The following is a 20202-nucleotide window of genomic DNA, read 5'->3' as shown; positions in this document are numbered from 1 at the left end:
CGCAAACTTCTGAAGTTTTGGGTCCTTCCTCCATAAAATTTACCCATTGACTCTTCTTTCACTTAGTTGTCACTTCTAAGTAGGTTCGCATCACTTCCGCTTTCGATTGGCATTTCATTGGGAAATAAAGTGGACAATCTACTCTCAATAGCACTGATCATCGTTGGTGAGGATTTGAGAACTATTGTCTTCCATATCTTCGAAGGGTCTTTGAACCTGTGCAGAGCTCCTCTTCTAGGTAGATAAGAGAATTGAGGTACTCGGTTTCACCCATTCTCTTAAGAGTTGAGAAGGCAAAGGTTACTTAACTTCGCTCGCCTCCTAGAGGTTGTACTCCATGCATCGAGTTGGTTACTAGCCTTCGCCTGCTCTTTGCTCACACTTCTAATGCACTTGAAGTGTTTGCACTCCTTGCATTGAGTTAGTTATTGTGATTCACCTTCTCAATGCTATCGAACTTTTGGAATGCAAGAAGTTTTCACCCCAACTTGGAGTAATTCTCTAATAGATTTAGTCGCCTCTGGGATTGTATCGTCTTCTCCATCAACCCTGCCGCCTACTCCACTGAGTAGCAAAGGTACAGTACTGCATACTGCATGCTTCATTCCTTGGTCGTGTACTCTTGCATGACCCGAAGTCCTTCACTTTCTGCTATATTGATGAGAAGCTCGTTGACACCGGTCTTACAAAGTTCCTTAGCCTTTGCCCTTTAGTCTTGACTCGGTACTTGGAGTTTGCCTTTGCATGCTCTACCTCCTCGGCCCCTTTCACGACCAAGCACTCTCCCTCCATAAGAGCAAGGGATCAATGACTTTCACGGAAGTCCCGCCTCTGCGGTACCATGGCGCTGCCATGCCCATGGCCCTACTATCCGCCGCCTCGCATTTGCATCTCTTTTCTTCATGATCAGTAGATATGTCTCTGTGGCACTCCTCTGAGTCCACCTTCATTCTAACTGATGCTTGATTTTGGGTAGCTAAGTCCCTCTGGACTCGTCGTCGCTTCCTCGCCCCTTTCAACCCCTTGCTTCAACACCTCTATGTTCTCCAAGCAGCTCCCTTTGGTCGATGGAAAGACAGACTACAACTCCCATGCATAGCCTCTGCCATCACGTTGTAGGATTTATACCGATTCTATTCTCCTTAGCTTCTTTGGTAGCAACGTTCACTTACTCCACCTTGTCCTCTGACTTGTCGGGCTCCCTTAAGCGAATATGGGCTCTAGAGCAGTCCAACTCTCCAGTTGCTTCAATCATACCTCTGCATGATCAAGTCACTCCCATGGGACTCACTGGTACATGCATTCAAACTTTTTCCTTGGTGGAACACAGCCCCCATATGTTGATGACCAAGGCTTTCATCCGATGCAAAATTTGATGCACGTATGGAAGACCCGCCTCTGCAGTACCATGGCCTTCACTCCTTGAATCCATAGCCCTTCTTGCCATCGTGTTGTTCACCGAAGTGGAACTTCTAGTAGCTCACAATCATACCTCTGTATGATCTAGTGCCTCACGGGACTATGTCGTATGTATCGCATTACCATGAAATGTTCCACCACGATCCGCTGCACCATGTCGCCTCTTGGTGACATCTCTATTGCATTCTAATCCTTGTGAGATGAACTCGAATTGTGATCCCTCCATGTGTGGCCTCTGCCAATACATCGTAGGGTCTCTTCCACCTTCGATTTTATTCGCTCCTTTGGCAATCGACCTTCATCCACCTACTTTTGGGTCACACTTAGATGAACCACTACTCTAGGACAGTTTGTCGCATAGTAGCTCTCAAAGTCCATCGACTTCGTTGAAAATGGTGCACCATTGTCTGGATCCTGGGCCTCTACCCCTACCAACACAATCTCTCCTACGCACCACTTCTTGCCTAGCAACTTGACTGGCAACATTGTGGCATATTCTTCAAGAGTACTTGTCTTTGTGTCCTCTTGCCCTGTGCCAAGGCCTTTTGAACCCAACTTCGCCTCCGCAAGTTGAGTCGCCTTAGTTCCTCCATCAAATGCTTCTCCAAGGTAAGGTGCATGTGCCCAGAAGCTCCCTTCGTCTTTGGCACTATGCAAGATGAGTCCACTCTGTCAGAATGAAGGACTCATGGAACAACATGATCCTGCTCTTACCTCTGCAAGAGTTCATGTCCTTGACCTCTGTCCAAGGAAAGCATTGTGCCTCCGCTCCATGTTTCATCTTCTTTGCTGGCTCCCGTCATACGGCTTGGGTACTTCACCAAGTTACACCTAAGTTGCTCCACTCCTTTTTTTTTTTCATTGAGTTGATGGTGGCCCTCGCGCCCACCATTCTATGGGTTAGCCCTCCCTTGAGTCCGATCTCCATATCGACTCCAAGTGTGCTTTCATTTGTGTTGCTTTGGGTCACTCCCCCACTTGATCTCGCAATGCATCCACTAATGCATTCTCTCAAGCGAGATCATACGACGACTCCTCGCCGCTTGCTCGGTCCATTGAGCTTCATGGAGTTGCTGTTTGTTGAGGTACTCCTCCTCAACTTGTGTAGTTTGTCCCACATGATTCTCCCTCTAGAGAGCCGAGACTTATCCCTCCTAGATAACTGACCCGTTGGAGCAACATCTCTCTTCGTTTCGAAGACCACCATCCCCTTGAACTACTCCGATTTGCTGAATAAACTGTGTATTGTTCTGCCTCTTACAAACGCACTTGCTAGATTGCGACTCCACGTCAATACAGCCCTCGCTGCACCACTCAAGGCCTAGCAACTATTAGGACCCTTTTTCTAAGTTTTTGAATAATGTTTATTGAGTCTGTTTAGTCCAGTTGTTTATTGAGTCAGTTTGGTTCAATTAGAGTCAAGTGGAGGTTTATTTAATATTTATTTATTATTAGAGTTCAAGTCCTGATGGACTTTGGGTGGAACTCAATAAATATGGATGTAACTGCTTCTTTTCAGTAATCTATGAAAAATACTATTCTGTCTTTTGACAAACCCTAGGAGGCCGATCCCCTCGAAGCGATCAAGGAGGGCCGATCCCCTCGATCATCCCTTTTTTCATCTGTCTTCCACGATAAGACTTTAGGGTCTTATCATTTGGTATCAGAGCCTACGATAAGATTTTAGAGTCTTATCATTTGGTATCAGAGCGATGATAAGATCTTTAGGGTCTTATCATTTCTTATCATTTGGTATCAGAGCGACAATAAGACTTTTAGGATCTTATCATTTGGTATCAGAGCCTACGATAAGACTTTAGGGGCTTATCATTTGATATCAGAGCAGCGATCCTTGGCGTTCTCGTTGCAACGAAGCTATAAAAAAAAAAAAGAAACGAAAGAAAAAAGAAAAGAAAAACACGAGAGGAAGAAGAAGCCGCAGCCACCCTTGCGTCCCCTGCTTCCGGCCAGCCCACCCGCCGCTGCTGCTCTCCGGCCACCGCCCACCATCGCCCCGCTTCCCGGCCGGCGATCACCACTGCCGCTGTTCCCCGGCCAGGAGACGACGCTGCCAGCGTCCATCCCAGCCCTACTGCCGCCGCCCGCCTCCCCTTGCGTCGCAGCGCAGCCGCTCGATCACCCGGCCAGCGACCTCTTCTCGTCGCGTCCCCATCTCGCTCGAGCGAGAAGGACTGCCGGCACTGCAGCCGCAGCCGCCGGTTGCCGCAGCCCCTCCTTGCAGCAGTTGCAGAAACAGAGTTTCCTCTGTTGCCGCAGCCCCTCGTCGATCGCAGCCACGCCTCGAGCGCCGTCGCCTTCCAGCCGACCTACCACCACTGCCAGCCACTGTGCGGCGACCGCTGCTCGCCTCCCAGCCGCCGCTTCCCCTGGCTCGGGCGAGAACGACCGCCGCCACTCCCCCTAGCTCTGCATCTTTTGTAACCGAAACAGGGCAATCACGGGCAACTCACATCTGCTGCCCTTGTTTCCAGCCGCCGCCGTCGCCTCGAGCGCCGTCGCCGTCGCCTTCCAGCCACTGCTCCCCCGTGCGACGACCGCCGCTCGCCTCCCAGCTGCTGCTCCCGCTCGCTTCCCAGCTGCTGCTTCCATTTGCTCTGCATCCGTGGGAGACCGAAACAGGGCAGTTACCACCGTCGCAGTCGCGGGTCCCCTTGCTGCTGCGAACGCCGGTTGCCACCACCGTCGCCACTGCTGCCCAGCCAGCGACGACACCGCTCGCCGCCCAGCCTGGCAGCCTCCGGTTGCCGCAGCCCTCGTTGCAACGGTTGCAGAAACATAGCTTCCTCTGTTGCTGCAGCCTGCCACGACCCTCGCTGCCTCCTTCTCCACCGCTGCCGCTGCGCTCCGGCCAGCAACGACTGCTACTGGCGGCCACCGCAGCCTTCACCTCAACCCCCTCGATATGCACCATTGCTGCACCCCCCTTGCCCTGCATCGTTGCCGCAGCCGTCGGTTGCCACCACTGCAGCCTCAACGCCGGTCGCTTCAACGCCACCTCCCTCTTGTTCTGCCTCCGCTGCTATAGTTGTCGGTTGCCATCACCGCAGCCTCAACACGACTGCTCGACGATTGCTTCCTTGGGTCACAACAATCGCAACTGTCGCCTTTCAGCCTTGGTGCTCTCATGCAGTGACACAAACATAGGGTAGCTACTCTTCCTCTAACGCAGCGACCGCAGCACTGCCCTTGGCGTCCACCTCCTCGGCAACTTCGCATCGACAGTGTTGATGCCCTTGACCGACGCCAAAAATAGGAGTTGAGATTACAGATTTGCAGTCTTACGCAATGGCCACTGATAACTCGGTGAAAGCACAAATGGAAGCATTGGAAATCAGAATTGAGAATCGAATGCAAGAAACACTTAATGATTTCAAAAAGGGCCTACTGGAGAGCCTCAACAAATTTCAACAAAATGGGGGCTCAAGTTCTACGTTGCACAAATATGAAAATACAGGAAAATGGCCCCAAGATTGTGATACAATCTACTCATACATAAAGGTGGATGGACAGCTCTCAAAAATTTGTTAGACTTCTACAATGTTGGAATATCAGAGTAGGTTTGAAAGATTATCAAATCAAGCTAGAGATTTGTTGGAACGACAACTTCTGGATACATTTATTGAAGGTCTTATTCCAGAGATCAAGTGTGAAGTTAAGGCTTGTCAACCTCGCATTATGATAGCTGCGATCTCATTCACACATCTACATGAGAAAAAAATCAACAGGAAAAATCATGGAAACATAAGTGACAATAACCAGATGATCAGTAAGCCACCAGCCCTATCTATTCCCAACCAAAGCCTTGACACCCGAAGACTAACCCAAAAAGAACTTGAGGAAAGATCAGCAAAGGGTTTGTACTATGATGAAAAGTGAAGTATGGAGCACCGATGTAAACAAGGGCAACTTCTGATGATTGAGCCAATTAGAGAGGAACTGGAAGTAAAAGAGTTGGACTCCGATCATAGAGGTATGAAAACTAATGAAGATATTGAAGCCATCACACATACAGTGCATGCATTGTCTGGCTACACTAACCCACAAACTATGAAAATCGGAGAAACTTTGAAGCATAAACCTGTCACTATTTTGATTGATACTGGTAGCACTAACAATTTTATGGACAGTGAGATTGTTGACCAATTGGCCCACCACATTGAAGACTATGACAGATTCGAAGTAAAGATCGTTGATGGACGGATTTTCACTTGTAATAGCAAAGGTTTCAAGATAAAATTGATTATACAGGGCCAGAAGTTTCATGCAACGATTACTACACTGAAAGACCGACCTGTTGCTTAAACTATCAAAAAGTGGAGACCATACTTACTTGATCAATAGGTTGTGATGCGTTGCAGATAGTCTATGACTAAAGTGCTGAAAGAGAAGCTCCCCGAGATTGATGCTGCTCAGCCTTGAGGACAAGGCTGATTTGAAGAGGGAGGAACTATTAGGACCCTTTTTTTGAGCTTTTGAATAATGTTTATTGAGTCTGTTTTGTTGAATCTCAGATTTTGATGATGAAGTCAATTGTCATTTGTTGCCTAATCTATATGTTGAGATAAGTGTGCAGGATTAACTACGATGAAAGTTAGACATGCAGCAGGAGTTGCGCCGGAGTCAAGACAATGATCACGTTGGGAGTTCGAGAGTTCGACGGAAGTTCGGACAGTCGTCGGAGGTTCTACGGGAACAAATCCGAGAAGTCCATAAGCTTGCCAAAGAAGCTCGTTGGAACTCGCCAAGTGGTTCGTCGCAAGTCCAGGAGTTTGCCGGAAGTTCGCAGGAGCATCACCGAGGGTTCATCGGATGATCGACGGAAGTTCACCGGAAACTCGCCGGAAGAAGCGATTGATGCACTGGAGCAAGCTGCAGAAATTGTCTTAGGATTTATCGTAGTTAGCACAATGATTAAGTTGGGAATGGGAGGTGATCCCATTAGCTTAATCTTGGGGCAATTGGGCCCCTGAAAAACCCAAATTGGGTCGAATGGATCTACCCATTCGGACCCTGATTGCTGTGGGAGGTGCAACCACCCAAGCCAGGAGGTAGCACCGCCTGAGCTAAGTCTCCCAGGGAGACTGGGCGGTGCAACCGCCCCAGCCAGGAGGTAGCACCGCGTGGGCTCAGTCTCCGAGCGAGACTAGGCGGTGCAACCTCCCCTGACAGGAGGTAGCACCGCTTGAGCTCGGTCTTCGAGCTTTGGCAGGCGGTGCAACCGCCCTAGTCAGGAGGTGCAACCACCTAAGCTCGGTCTTCGAGCTCTGGCAGAGAGGTGCAACCGCCCAGAGGCTCAGTCTTCGAGCTCTGCCAGGCGGTGCAACCGCCCTAGTCAGGAGGTGCAACTGCCTGATCCCGGAATTATGAGAATTAACAGTTTTGAGCTCCAAATTTGAACTGGGTTGGGGGCTATAAATACCCCACCCATTCAGCACTGAAAGGTAGCAACTTACACTCAAAATCTTGATCTCTTTCTGTGATTCTTAGAGCTCAAAATTGTTGTAAAGGCCAAAAGTTCTCCCTCTGTTCTTCAAAGTTTTGAGTTGTAAAGAGAGGAGAGAAAATTTCTGTAAGGGTTGTCTCCTAAGCACGTCAAAAGGAGTAAAACTGTAAAAGGGTGGTTGGCCTTCACCTATTGAAGGAAGGCCTCTAGTTGACGTCAGTGACCTCGTCGGTGGAGGAAGCCAAAAGTGGAGTAGGTCAAGATTGACCGAACCACTCTAAATATTGGTTTGCATTTACTTTGAGCATTTTATCTTTATTGCAAACCTCCTAAATAGCTACTACCTTCTGCGCTTTTACGAACGAGTTTCTAAGTTCAGAGCTTTCCGAATCTGCGTTTAGACGTAAATCAGCTTTTTCGTACGATCATTACTTTTCAGTTTACCTTTACGTTTTGATTTCAATCATAACTGCAAACTACCTTCTGCGCATTTATAAAACATATCTCAAAGTTCAGTATCTTCAAAATTGGCATTTAGACGTAAACCGGTTTTATCGTACGAACGTCGCATTTCAGTTTGCGCTTGCATTCTGATTTTCATCATAAATTGCAAACTGCCTTCGTAGATTTACTTTAACATCATCTCGCTTAATCTGTAGTTAAAGTAATCTTAGAATCAGCTTTTATATCTAAATCGTTTTTATCAAATGAACGTAGCTTTCGGTTTTAATTGCAGAATGTTTTCCGCTGCACTAATTCACCCCCCCCCCCCCTCTTAGTGCTCTCGATCCTAACATGTTTAGTCCAGTTGTTTATTGAGTCTGTTTGGTTCAGTTAGAGTCAAGTAGAGGTTTATTTAATATTTATTTATTATTAGAGTTCAAGTCCTGATGGACTTTGGGTGGAACTCTATAAATAGGGATGTAACTACTTCTTTTCAATAATCTATGAAAAATACTATTATGTCTTTTGACAAACCCTAGGAGGCCGATCCCCTCGAAGCGATCAAGGAGGGCCGATCCCTTTGAAGCAATCGAGGGTCGATCCCCTCGAAGCGATCAAGGAGGACCGATCCCCTTGAAGCGATCAAGGAGGGTCGATCACCTCGAAGTGATCAAGGAGATCCCCTCGAAGCGATCAAGGAGGCCGATCCCCTCGAAGTGATCATCCCTTTTCTCATCTTTCTTCCACGATAAGACTTTAGGGTCTTATCATTTGGTATCAGAGCCTACGATAAGACTTTAGGGTCTTATCATTTGGTATCAGAGCGACGATATGACCTTTAGGGTCTTATCATTTCTTATCATTTGGTATTAGAGCGACGATAAGACCTTTAGGGTCTTATCAGCAACATGCTGAACTCGCTGCACACTTCAACCTCTAATGGACGTGTCCTTTATATGCCAAAGAGAATGTTTCAATGCTCCATGGTGCCGAGTTTCAATCACCTTGGGATGGTCGTGAACATTCACTGTTTCATGCATGAGTACCAAATTCTTTGAGTTAGTAATTCCCCTCACCTATGTGAGCTTTGCACAACTATTTCGGTCGCTGAGCAACTACTTTCACATTGCATGGTCTCATCCTTTACCAAGCGCCTGCTTGCCTTGAGCATCATCAAGTATGGTTGTCAAGGTTGAGCCGTAGCTCAAACTCAGCCATCCCAACCTTTCTGCGCTCTGTATTCTTTCAAGCTTGCTTGTTCTCGTGGTGCCTCTCACGCGAAGGGTTGGCCATTCCTCTTAATGCCAATATCAGATGCCCGCTCCTTTGAGCGACTCATTTTCCCTACATCTCCATGCCCATTTTTCCCACAAACAATCGCGCATGTGCTGACTGCCCTCAACACAGCCCCGCTAGGTCCCCCATATTTATATGCCAAGTATTTCTATGAGTGCTTATCCCACTCTGATACCATCTGTCATAGACTTAGCTTGTTTTGCCTAAGTCGTGCAGCACCCTTGTGTGTCTATCCGCAAAGGTTAGTGTCCCAGAAGCCTCTCATAGTCCCTTAGGACCGACAAAAGAGAAAATGGATTAGAGAGAATGCCTCACTCAGGATTCATAAGTAAACATTCCAGGAAATACTTCATAGACAATGCAAATTACAAACATACTTTATAAGCTCTGAATAATTGCATAACAAAGGGTCAAAATGATCCACTACAGATCGAAAATCTCTCACAAGTGTCCACATGATACAACCTTTATTTACAAACCTAAAGCGGCCACCAAACTCAACTAAAATGGGACTATTAAGCCTTCGGTTGTCCCTCTACATACTAGGCAAAATATGAACATACCAAAAGACATGGACATATATAAACATTACATCAAATATCCTATTTAGAAGTTTGTCCGTAATAATTCGTTGTATGAAAATCATTATTATGTCACCCCCACGTTTCCCGTGTAGTATCACTTGTTTCCCCTTACTATAAAATTTCATAATTAGTTTCACAAAGTTCCAGAAAACATCACCTAATATCATTAACCATTCGATGCCAAGCAGGGCCTCATAATCATCAAGAGGTAGGAGTGATAGAATCCTTACGGATTCTAGGCTTGGGGTTGATCTCTTTAAGGGATCGGCCTTCTTGGAACTCTATAGGGGTTCCTTCCTCTAAGTTGCTGCTCAAGGCTGCTAAGAAAGATTCATCTATTACTAATTAAAAGATGATGAATATATGACTATTTATAGGGCTTCTAAACTCCAACTCCTAATAGAACTCCTACTCAAGACTCCTACTCAATTAGGACTCCTACTCAAGATTCATACTTTTAACCAACTCCTAATGCCTCTCTAAGAAGCAACCTCCAAACTAATCCTATCCTTAGCCAGCATTTTTATCCCTTTAACAGGGGTCGGCTAGGTAGGTTTTACATGAATGCACCTTTCAATGAAACTCAATTAGGACTCTCCTAGCTAGAGTTCTAATAGATCCGCCTTCTTCAAATCAGCATTGTCCTTGAGGTCGACGATCTATGAATTCTGAGAATTTGATCTTCAAGTCGTCATATTTCTCCTAAGTGGCATCTTCGGCTGATAGGTTCGCCCACTATATTAGCACTTCAGTAGTGGGTCGTCGTCGTCGAATCACAATTCGTCGATCAATAATGACACTCAGCTAGGTCTGGAGTTCTCCTTAGGTAGTCATATTTGGTAGATGGCTTTGGGTATCTCGTTTCATCCTAGCTGGAGCTTTCAACATGACACTTATAAGACTGGATGGATTCGGGAGCTAGCGGGTAAGTCCAATCTGTATGTTACCACTCTGATGCACTCTAAAATTTGGTAGGGCCCATAGAACCAAGGTGAAAGCTTCATAGATGCTCTGGTCTAGATTGATGTTTGCTTGTATGGCTAGAGTCGTAGGAAGACCCAATCTCCTATTGAAAATTCTCTTTTGCCTTTATGTTGATCATATTGTTATTTCATCCTTGCTTGAGTTACAGTGAGATTATCTTTTAGCAACTTTAGTATTTTGTCTCTGTCCTGTAGTTCCCTATCTACTTATTTTACTTTAGAGGTGCCCAACATATATTTTGGGATCTCAGGGGGAGGTCGGTCATACATAGCCTCATAGGGAGTATATTTTATGGATGAATGATAAGTTGTATTATACCACCACTCGGCCCAGGGAAGCCATTTTGTCCACTCTTTTGGCCAGTCATTGGTGAAGCATTTGAGGTATGTCTCCAAGCACTTGTTCACCACTTTAGTCTGGCCGTTGGTTTGTGGGTGATACGTTGTACTCATTTTAATTTAGTGCCCTGTATTTGGAATAACTTGATCCAAAATCTACTCGTTAAGACCCTATCACGATCACTTACAATAGATTTCGACATCCCATGTAATTTTACAATATTCTCTATAAAGATTCGAGCAATACTAGAAGCAGTGTAGGGATTATAATCAGTGCAAAAGTGAGCATACTTTGTAACGCGATCCACCACGATAAAAATTATACCTTTTCCTTATGATAAGGAAAGCCCTTTGATGAAGTCCATTGATATATCAGTCCATATTAAGTCTAGGATGGGTAAAGGTTGCAGCTTTTTGGGACTTGCTATAGTCTCGCCTTTTTGTCACTGACATACATTATATTGTGCCATAAATTTAGCAATAATATTTTTCATCCCTACCCAATAAAAATTTTGTTTAATTCTCTTATAGGTCCTAAGGAACCTAGAGTGCCCGACCGCAGGTGTGGATTGCATCTCTTGAAGGATGGTCTTTATGTAAGTAGAATTTGACACAAGCACAATGCGTCCCTTATAGCGTAATTATTTTGAGTCCCAACTGTAATGAGTCATGAAGTTTGGTATTTCCTCCAATTTATTTATGATCTTACTGGTCTCTACATCTTCCTACTATTCCCTCTTAATATCCTCAGGGAAGTCACTGGTTGGAAGTAAAATGACCAAAAATTTAGCTTGCTCGGGTAGCCACGAAAGCACAACCGCAATAATATTTTCTTTCGCCTTTTTGTAAGTTATTTCATAATCATATCCAAGAAGCTTTGTTACCTATTTTTGCTACTTGGGGGAAGTATCTTCTACTCTAAGAAATTTTTAGGCTTTTATGGTCGGTCTTGATTTGAAAGCATCGCTCGATCAAGTGCAGTCTTTATTTGGTCATCACATACACAATCGCAAGTATCTCCTTGTCATAAATAGTCATTCGGAGATAGGAAGGAGATAATACCTTACTAGTATAAGTGAGAGGGTGGCCATCTTGCATTAGTACATCACCAATTCCGACTCTAGAGGCATCGGTTTCAATAATAAAAGTCTTACCGAAGTCGGGTAGCACTAGTAAAGGCGTTGTCGTCATTGCGGCTTTAAGTTCGTCGAAGGCAGTGGTGGCTTTGTCTGACTATTGGAAAGCATCTTTTTTCAGCAAGAAAGTAAGAGGTGCATTAATCTTTCTATAGCTTTTCACGAACTTGCGGTAGTAAACTGTTAAACCGAGAAAGCCATGTAGCGATTTTATGTTCCTCGGGGTTGGCCAGTTCTGCATTGCTTCAATTTTGGAGGGATCCACCATCACACCTTCCTCTGATATGATATGCCTAAGATATTCCACATTCTGTTGAAGAAAGCTATACTTTGATTTTATGACAAAAAGAACATGTTCTCGCAAAATCATCAAAACTAGTCGTACGTGCTGAAAATGACTTTGAAGAGAAGGATTGTAAATAAGGATATCATTGAAGAAAACCATCACAAACTTATAAAGATAATTATGGAAAATATCATTCATAACGCTCTAGAAGGTGGAGGGAGCATTGGTGAGACCAAAGGGCATTACCAATAATTCATAGTGGACATTGTGTGTTCGAAAGGTGGTTTTCGGCATGTCTTCTTTGGACACCCGTATTTGATGATACTCGGATCGAAGGTCTAGCTTTGTAAAGACTCATGCTCCCTTTAATTCATCAAGCAATTCATCTACTACTGGAATAGGATATTTGTCCTTGACGGTTATACCATTGAGAGCTCGGTAATCAACGCACATTCGCCATGTTCCATCCTTCTTCGTATGAGGAGCAATGGTGAAGAGTAGGGGTTGCAACTTGGCCAACTAACTCATGTTTCGAGCATCTCTTTTACAACCCTTTTTATTTCTTCCTTTTGGAGATGTGGATACCAATATGGCCGAGTATTTGCTGGAGGTTTGCTCGCAAGAATCAGTATATAATGATCATACTGACGGGTAGGAGGTAGGTTGCTGGTAGAACCCTTGCAGATTCTAAACTTGGGGTTGATCTCTTTAAGGGATCGGCCTCCTTGGAACTCAATATGGGTTCCTCCCTCCAAGTTGCTGCTCAAAGACTGTATAAAAGATTCATCTATTGCTTATCAAAAGAGGATGAATACATGGCTATTTATAGGGTTTCTAAACCCTATCTCCTAATAGGACTCCTACTCAAGACTCCTACTCAATTAAGACTCCTACTCAAGACTCCTAATAGGACTCCTACTTAAGACTCCTATTCCTTTACAACTCCTAATTCTTCTTTAAGAAATAACCTCCAAACCCTAGCCGACCTCTTCACCTCTTTAATAAGGGTCGACTTATGTAGGTTTTACATGAATACTCCTCTCAATTAGGACTCTCCTAGCTAGAGTCCTAACAAACCTGCCTTCTTCAAATCAGCCTTATCCTCGAGGTTGACAGTCCATGAATTCTGGGAATTTGATCTTCAAGTCATCATAGTTCTCCCAAGTGGCACTTTTTGCTGGTAAGTTCGCCCATTGTATTAGCACTTTAGTAGTTGGTCATCGTCGTCGAGTCACGATCTGTCGATCAATAATGACACTCAACTAGGTATGGAGTTCTCCTTGGGTAGTCATATTTGGTGGGTGGCTTTGGGCTATCTCTAAGCACTTGTTTACCACTTCCGTCTGGCCGTCGGTTTGTGGGTGATACGCTGTACTCCTTTTCAATTTAATGCCCTAATAGCGTAATTCTTTTGAGTCCCAATTGTAATGAGCCACGGAGCTTGGTGCTTCCTCTTTTTTTTTTTTTTATCTTACTGGTCTTTGGATTTTTCTGCCATTCCCTCTTAATATCCTTAGGGATGTTACTAGTCGAAAGTGAAATGGCCGAAATTTCATCTTGCTTGGGTAGCCGTGAAAGCGCATCTACAATAATATTCTCTTTCCCCTTCTTGTAAGTTATTTCATAATCATATCTAAGAAGCTTTATTACCCATTTTTGCTACTCAGGGGAAGATATCTTCTGCTCCAAGAAATATTTTAGGCTTTTATGGTCGGTCTTGATTTAAAAACATCGTCTGATCAAGTACGATCTCTATTTGGCCACCTCATGCACAATCGTGAGCATCTCCCTATTATAAATAATCATTTTGAGATGGGAATGAGATAATGCCTTATTGGTATAAGCGAGGGGGCGGCCGTCTTGTATTAGTACAACACTAATTCTGACTCTGGAGGCATCGACTTCAATAACGAAAGTCTTGTCGAAGTCGAGTAGCACTAGTACGAGCGTTGTCATCATTGCGGCTTTAAGTTTATCGAAGGTAGCGGTTGCTTTGTCCAACCATTAGAAATTATCTTTTTTTAGCAAGGAAGTAGGTGGTGTATTGATCTTTCCATCATTTTTTACGAACTTACAGTAGTAGCCTATTAAACAGAGAAACCCATGTAGTAATTTTATGTTCTTCGAGGTCGGTCAGCTCTGCATTACTCCAATTTTGGAGGGGTCCATTGCCACACCTTCCTCTGATATGATATGCCCAAGATATTTCACCTTTTGTTGAAGAAAGCAAAAATTCATAGTGGTCATTGTGTGTTCAAAAGGTGATTTTTGGTATATCTTCTTCGCACACTCGTATTTGATGATACTTGGATCAAAGGTCTAGCTTTGTGAAGATTTGTGCTCCCTTTTATCTAGCAATTCATCTACTTCTGGAATAGGGTATTTGTCCTTGATGGTTATGCTGTTGAGAGCTCGGTAATCAACACACAATCGCCATGTTCCGTCCTTCTTTCGTACGAGGAGCACTAGTGAAGATTAGGGGCTACAACTTGGCCGAATAACTCCTATTTTGAACATCTCTTTTACAATCCTTTCTATTTCATCCTTCTGGAGATATAGATACTAATATGGCTGAGTATTTGCTGGAGATTTGCTTGGAAGAATCGTTATACAATGATCATGCCGACGGGTAAGAGGTAGGTTGCGCGGTTCGTCAAATATATCTGAAAATTCAGCAAGCAAAGGAAGTAGATTTGGATCTTCAAATTATGTTGGCTCTCCCTTAGTTTGTTGCTTAAGTTGTACAAAAAATATGCTGCATTCTTTTTGCAAAACCTTCTCCATTTATTATGTGCAAATCGTCATTACGTCGCCCCCACGTTTCCCGTGCAATATCACCTAATTATTATTATAAAATTTCATAATAATAATAAGAAATTTATAATTATTATAAAATTATTATTATAAAATTTCATAATTAGTTTCATAAAATTCTAAGAAATATCACATAATGTCATCAACCATTTAATTCTGAGTATGACCTCATGATCATCAAGAGGGAGGAGGAAGAAATATGTAATTATCTCTTGGTCCTACAACAATAGTTTCACCCTTGGGCATCTTTGTTCGCACTTTAGGGTTCTATCGTCACACTTTAGGGTTCTATCATCGCACTTTCGGGTTCTATCGTCACACTTTAGGGTTCTTGGTCCTGCAACAATAGTGATCGATTATTGTTTGAGAAGGCCTCGAACTTTCATCGTTTGCAGGTTTGAGTAGCCAGCTAGTGCGTGTACCATAACGTCGATCGGTTGTGGCTCTTCTTCTACATCTTCTTCTTCATGTTCAAGGCTCTCTTTTGGATGTTCAATGACCTCTTCTTCTACTGGTTCAATCATAAGAAGTCTCCCTTTACTACAATAATGCTTACGACTCCATGGCTTGTCATAGTGCCAATATAACCCCTTCGCAGATCGCTCTCGAAGCTCTTCTCTTGTCAACCTTTTTAGTGCAGGGACTCGGTTGATAGTAGGGGGGCTGAGAGCTTTAGTATTACTAGTTGAGGAGCGACCCTAGTCCTCCAGGCTTCATGGTTCAATTGCTCATCTTGAAATCATGCGAAAGAGATGGCTGCCATAAGCATGTACGGTTATCGTGCTTTAACTTCTCCCCGGATCTCCGGCTTCAAGCCCTCAATGAAGATCCCCAATAGCTATTTTTCAGACCAATCATGAGTTTGATTAGATAACCTTTCAAACCTGGTTTGGTACTCCTGAATGGAGGTTTGTCGGATCTTTGCTAGTTGTCCGTCAGTGTTCTCGTAATCGGTTAGTCCGAAGCAGATTAGCAGTTCTTCTTTGAATTGTCATCATGAGAGGACTCCATGAGTATGTTCAAACTAGTCAAACTACTGTATGGCATCCCCTTCAAGATTTATAGCCATAATTTTTACCATAGATGCATCTGCGGTTTTGTGGTATGAAAAATATCGCTCTATGCACGAGATCCAACCAATCGGGTCTCCTTCTTCCCATCTAGGGAAGTCTACCCTCATGCATGGATAGTTGGGATCGATCATAGAACCTTCCCTCTCTTGGAAGTCATCTCTTTGGGTTTGGTATGATTGGTTAGAGCTCTCCCCTTGATATGATTTCTTCGGGCTTGGTGGTCGGCCCAAACTGAGTTCGGTAAAGAGAGTCTGAATCTTATCTTTCATTCGAGCCTTAAAGGCTTCGAATTTAGCATTGATTGCCTCTTTAGATGCTATAGTATATGCCTCCAAATCTGTGATGTTAAGATCTCTCTTTGTTGTCGGGTTAAAGGCATGTATAAGTTGAGAGAAGTGATGGTCGAAAGGGTTGGCGGATTGGTGGATGTAGGCTGCGGCTTAGGCTTGTTTTGTAGCTGTTTTGGGTGCAGTTTGAGGGTGTGGTTCAATGGAGTTTTAGGACTATGGATGAACATTTTAGATCTATGGTATATGGCAGCAATGGTTTGATAGAAATCAATGGAAGTTGCTGCAGGTATGTGTTGTCTTGTAAGAGCAGAATTATCGTTGAAGAAACAATGGTTTCTCAATGAAATTTCCATCAAAAACTTGAGAAATTTGAGGAGGTAATTGATAGCAAAATCTCAGTTTATATGATAGCAAGGATGTCCAATTTAATCAAGAAAATTTTGGCAGTATAACAGCAAGGAAATTGGTGCAAGTTGCAATAATAGAATTCTCATTGACAAATTTTAGTGGTTTGTGACGAAAATTTGCAGCAACACAAAATTATTTTTAGAGATAAATTCCTCAATAGATTAATCTTAGATGTAAGTTAAGATAATCTATAAAGTGCATAAAAAATTTCATTCAAAAAAGATTGCAAATAGATGGGTTAAGGCAACAATATGCAGCTGAAATTTTCTACAACACAGATTTTCAAGTGTAGCAGATTGGACGTAAAAGATCAGTGGTTTATATTAAGATTTTTTCGATGAAACCAAAGGAAAATCTACTATTAGGAAGTGTCAAAGCTATCATAAAAATTTCATAGAGATTTGGATAGAAAAAATATAGTAGCAAGATCAAACAATCTGTGTTATGTGGTTGAAATTTTACAGTGTAGATTTTCAAGTATAGTAGATTAGACATAAAAGATCAATAATTTATATTGAGAATCTTTTGATAAAACCAAAGGGAAATCTGCTGTTAGGAAGTGTAAAAACTGTCATAAAAATTTTGTAGAGATTTGGATAGAAAAAACATAGTACTAAGATCAAACAATCTGTGCTATGCGGTTGAAATTTTATAGTACAGATTTTCAAGTATAGCAGATGAGACATAAAATATCAATTATTTATATTGAGAATTTTTTGACAAAACCAAAGGGAAATCTGCTATTAGGAAGTGTCAAAGCTGTCATAAAAATTTTGTAGAGATTTGGATAGAAAAAATGTAGTAGCAAGATCAAACAGACTATGCTATGCGGCTGAAATTCTATAATGTCTCTTTCATCGTAAAGATGAAAACTTTACGATGAAAAGTTTATGTAGCAATATAGGAATTTTTTTATTTTTATTTTTTTTAAATAAGGATAACTAAATTACAGCAACAGTAAGGTAGGAAATCAGAACCTATTGCAATTCACGGGGAGATCAAAGGATGATTTGTGGTGGTGGAGATGATGATAGAATTTGGCGACGATCTTTTAAGCAATTGTGGGAATTGCTTTGGGTGGCTATAGAGGGCTGATAGATAGCTGTGGAAGGACAGCGAGATGCCAAGAATGCTGCTCTAATACCAATTGGTAGAACCCTTACAAATTCTAAACTTGGGGTTGATCTCTTTAGGGGATCAGCCTCCTTGGAACTCTATAAGGGTATCTCCCTCCAAGTTGATGCTCAAAGGTTACAGAAAAGATTCATCTATTGCTTATAAAAAGAGGATGAATACATGACTATTTATAGGATTTCTAAACCCTAACTCCTAATAGGACTCCTACTCAAGACTCCTATTCCTTTACAATTCCTAATTCTTCTCTAAGAAATAACCTCCAAACCTTAGCCGACCTCTTCACCTCTTTAATAGGGGTCAGCTTAGGTAGATTTTATATGAATGCCTCTCTCAATTAGGACTCTCCTAGCTAGAGTACTAACTGATCCACCCTCTTCAAATCAGTCTTGTCCTTGACGTTGACAATCAATGAATTATGGGAATTTGATCTTCAAGTCATCATAGTTCTCCAAAGTGGCACCTTCTGTTGGTAAGTTCGCCCACTGAATCCCTCCTATTTATAGAGTTTCCCTATCAACTTAACCCTAATGGATCCTCTCTTATTGGGTATTGGATCTCTATCCAACTACCCAAGCCTCTTAGATTAGTGGATCTCTATCCAATAATATCTTATAGGCTCTTATTGGATCTCATCCATAGGATCCAATAATTAACGGGCTTATTGGATATCTAATAAGATAGGGGCTCCGGCGGATATCTCATATTCGAACCTCTACTCATCACAATGCCTACACTATGTGTGTGACCCTCTAGGCCCAATATCGAGCTAGCTATAAGTCATACCTAGCAGAACTCCTTCTGGCTCAGTGAATTATTATCTCCATAATAATTCACTCGACTCATCGACTACGGACATACTTGGCTACTATGTCGTAGTCCCTAAATGATACAAGGGAATCTAATTCATTGGACCTGTTTGCCTTCAATTACCATGTACCTATAGTCCCTCATCTATCTAATATACTAGAGATCGTATACCGGGTATGGTGCATTCAGACACATACGGTTTCTACTCGAGTCTCGCTCTAATCGGATTCTCCCAAAGAACTATTTCTCTCTCAATTCGAATGACCCTAGCCAGGGAATTACTTGAGCAAGAACATATGAGACATTCCTCTCATGACACCGATAGTGGATGTTCCTCTATCGATACTCAATAGTCCTCGTATGGTTGGCTATCACTCTCAATAACCAGTTATGCTAGATCTAGGACATCCAAACCTATAACTCTAGTATCAAAGATTAGAGCACTCATACATGATATCCTTGGTGTCACAAGTCTAAGGATCAAATACACCATTAGGACTACAGAATTACTGTCTGACAATAAGGCATCATCAATCATTTAGCATTCCATAAGCAGATTAATCAATGAACTCATTCTCCAATGAGCACCTATACTGTATCCCTAGTGTCCTCGCATAAGCAGCTTTGAGACTAGTTGCATCCATCATATGGATGGGTATACAGCACACTAGTCTATCCGGTTATCTCGATGTCCCTCTCGAGTAACCTATGACCGGGATTATTTAGGATCTGTGTTTAAAGGTAAATCGGTCTCATTATCATGATCTCATCATGATTCGATTCTCATTGCATAGATCAAATGACATCACAATATATATATGCATATATGTAACAAGCAATATAAAGTGATAAATGCCAAAATATAATAAGCAAAAAGACTGCGTGTCAAATCACATGTGCCATCATTCACATGATTGGCTTGCCGAGCACATATGACTAGCAATCTCCCACTTGACCTAAAGCCAATCACATATGTGTCTGATCCCCATCAGACCCCTATGATGCTCAAAGATAATATGAGATAACGACTTTGTTAGTGGATCTACAATGTTATCTTCGGATGGAACTCTTTCCACTGCTACATATCTACGGGTCATGATCTCTCTAATAAGTTAGAACCTCCTTAAAACACTTCTGATGAGACTCGGGTTCCCTAATTTAAGCAATCCCCCTCGTAGTTATCATAATATAAGGGAATCGGCTCCTTGCTACTAAGTACAACTCCTAGATCTATGATGAACTTCTTCATCCAGACTCTCTTCTATGTTGTATCTGCTATAGCAATATACTCTACGTTTATAGTCGAGTCAACAATAGTATCTTGCTTGGAACTCTTCTAGCACACTGCCCCTCCTATTGAATCTCAGATTTTGATGATGAAATCAATTGATGGGTTAATTGATCTAACCCATATTATTGAGTTAAATGTGCAGGAGGATTAACTACGATAGCTTGAAGACATAAAGTAAGTCTACTGGAGTCAAGTTCGATGAGTGTTCGAGAGTCAGCCGAGAGTCCGAAAATTCGTCGGAAGTGCTGCTAGAACCAATCGAGAAGAAATCGAGGACTTGCCAAAGTTTTCGAAAGTTCGCGAGAGAGATCGTCAGAGGTTCGCAGAGATCATCGAGAAGGTTTGGCTACTTGCTAAAGACTCGCTGAACTCGCCATAAGACCGGGAGCCTACTGGGAGTCCGTCGGAAGAAATCCGAGGGTGTATCAGAA

The sequence above is a fragment of the Musa acuminata genome, chromosome BXJ2-9 (genome assembly GCF_036884655.1).
Source record: "Musa acuminata AAA Group cultivar baxijiao chromosome BXJ2-9, Cavendish_Baxijiao_AAA, whole genome shotgun sequence".
Taxonomy (NCBI): domain Eukaryota; kingdom Viridiplantae; phylum Streptophyta; class Magnoliopsida; order Zingiberales; family Musaceae; genus Musa; species Musa acuminata.
The sequence above is the reverse complement of the archived record's forward strand: the minus strand, read 5'-3'. Positions refer to the sequence as shown.